The sequence below is a fragment of the Engraulis encrasicolus genome, chromosome 6 (genome assembly GCF_034702125.1).
Source record: "Engraulis encrasicolus isolate BLACKSEA-1 chromosome 6, IST_EnEncr_1.0, whole genome shotgun sequence".
Taxonomy (NCBI): Eukaryota; Metazoa; Chordata; class Actinopteri; order Clupeiformes; family Engraulidae; genus Engraulis; species Engraulis encrasicolus.
This window is the reverse complement of record NC_085862.1, coordinates 5832513-5835012: the sequence shown is the minus strand read 5'-3', so window position 1 is coordinate 5835012 and position 2500 is coordinate 5832513. Positions and strand designations below refer to the sequence as shown.

The following is a 2500-nucleotide window of genomic DNA, read 5'->3' as shown; positions in this document are numbered from 1 at the left end:
GGTGCATTTCTCAAAAGAAGAAGTTGTTAGCCTGTTAGCAACTTCGGTAGTTGCCAATGGGAAAATGCATTGAAAACAACAAAGTAGCTAATGTAGTAAGCAACTTTGGTTGATTTTGAGCAATGCACCCCTGGAGTGGTTTCGGGGCTCGGAAGGGAACGGGGAGGGGACGGCGCTAAGTTTCGTGTGTACCGGGAGCAGAATGCACTGTAGCCACACGGGACAAAAACATTTACATGCATACATACATGGTAGCTTTCTTTTTTTATTATTATTATTATTTTACAAATAACACCAAGAGTGTGTTTGTGATTAGATTTTTTTTTTGCACAAAAGAAAAAAGCCACGGATACTTTTTTTCGTTTTTCGTCGTTAACCCCAGTCTTGATTTTTTTTTTCTCTCTTTTTCATTTTTTTTTCTTTTAAATCACCCAGAAAATGAAACACATTCCCTTTTACAACACTTAAAATATATAAACAGGAGGAGATCAGATACCATGTCTTTGAAAGGAAAAGCAAAAAACAATATGGAGAATAGATAAGAAAACTGAATTAGTTTAGAAGGGAAAGGAATATGGTACAGAACCAGTCAACCGGGTCAACCCATCCCCCAAAAAACATGTCAGGTTAACAGGAAAAAAAAGAAAACAAGAGAACGAAACAAGTGACTGCAGAGTCTTCGGAAAACAAAAAGACGACAAGAAGAAAAAAGAACTCGCTGTAGTTGATTAGCTTTATACGTCTTCAATCTCCTTCCGCGCTCTTCTGTCTGTCTTTCGCCCTCTCCTTTTTTCTTTCATCAGTACCACTCTTCCCTCGCTCGCTCAACCAGACCTAGTCCTCCTAATCGGGGGTCCGTATCTCGAAAGCGTCTTTGCTAACGACGGTAGCAACGTCCTTCGTAAGAGCGACTCAACTCTCTCTCTCTCGACAGCGACGCTCACCACTAAATCCTAGGGAATGGTGTAACGTCTTAAGACGGTCTTATAAGACGGTTAGCAACGACAAGAATCGAGAAACGGACCACTGGATCGTTTTATCCATCCATCCATCCATCTGTTGCGTTCATCTTTTTTCTCTCTCTGTCTCTGTCTCTTTCGCTCTTTCGTCTTTCTTTTTCTCCGTCCTTGAGAGTGTCTCTGTCTCGTTCGTTTCTCTTTTCTCCGTCCTTGAGAGTGTCTCTGTCTCGTTCGTTTCTCTTTTCTCCGTCCTTGAGAGTGTCTCTGTCTCGTTCGTTTCTCTTTTCTCCGTCCTTGAGAGTGTCTCTGGCTCCGAGCTGAGCGTCTCAAGTGAGTCCAGCTTTATAGTGAGTCCTCAGAGCGAGAGTTCTCCAGTGCACACGTACACAGGGCTTATTTTGGGGGACGGGGGGGCAGGAATCAGGGGGAAGAGAGAGAGGGTGTGGGAATGTGACAGGATAGATTTGGGGACTGTGTGTGTGTGTGTGAGTCCTCAGAGCGCGAGTTCTCCAGTGCACATGTACACAGGGCTTATATGGAGGGGGGTGTCGTGGAGGAGGAAGGGGGAAGAGGAGGGTGTGGGAATGTGATGGGATAGGTTTGGGGAATGTGTGTGTGTGTGTGTGTGTGTGTGTGCGTGTGTGTGTATGTGTGTGTGTGTGTGTGTGTGTGTGTGTGTGTGTGTGTGTGTGTGTGTGTGTGTGTGTGTGTGTGTGTAGTCTGCTTATGATTGACAATGGGTGAAAAGGATGGTGTGTGTGTGCGTGTGTGTGTGTGTGTGTGTGTGTGTGTGTGTGTGTGTGTGTGTGTGTGTGTGTGTGTGTGTGTGTGTGTGTGTGTGTATGTGTGTGTGTGTGTGTGTGTGTGTGTGTGTGTGTGTGTGTGTGTGTGTGTGTGTGTGTGTGTGTGTGTGTGTGTGTGTGACTGCTGGTGGGGCTGGCTGAAGCAGAAGCAAAAGGTTGCAGAAGGGCCGGGCGTCAGGTAAAGCTTCTCCAGGAGTACAGTATAGATCAGAGGGTTGCAGGTTCAAATCCCACAGTTTCATTCCTTTCACCTCAACTCCATGGCTGAAGTGTCCTTGAGCAAGGCACCTAACCACCACACTGCTCCAGGGACTGTAACCAATACCCTGTAACTGTAGAGTAACTGTAGAGTCGCTTTGGATAAAAGCGTCAGCTAAGTGTATTGTAATGTAATGTAATGTAGTGCAGTGTAATGTAATGTAGTGTTATGTAATGTAATGTAATGTAGTGCAATGCAGTGTAATGTAATGTAATGTAATGTAATGTAGTGAGTATAGATGGGGCTCAGATTAGATGTGGGGTGATCCAGGCCCAGGGGAGGGGTACCGTGGAGGATCTTTGGTGGTAGGTCGGGGTAAATGGGTGGGTTGGGTTGGATTGGGGTGTGGATCCAAAGGTAGTATATGGGCTCTAGTCCAGCTCCTTCGGTGGTGGGGTGGGTTGGGGTGAATGGGTGGGTAGGATTGGGGTGTGGATCCAAAGGTAGTATACTGTATGGGATCAGTGGTGAGGTCAAGT

At 45.9% G+C, this 2500-nt stretch overlaps 1 protein-coding gene across 3 annotated transcripts in view; it reads right to left on the bottom strand.

The window, feature by feature from the left end:
- Window positions 1-1851: 1851 nt before the first annotated feature.
- Window positions 1852-2500, bottom strand: part of lmo4b (LIM domain only 4b) — a 49589-nt gene continuing 48940 nt past the window's right edge. For all 3 annotated transcript variants that reach the window (XM_063200516.1, XM_063200515.1, XM_063200517.1), the window contains exon 5: window positions 1852-2500. This exon is cut by the window's right edge and continues 310 nt beyond it. The gene's annotated coding sequence lies outside the window, so the exon portion shown is untranslated.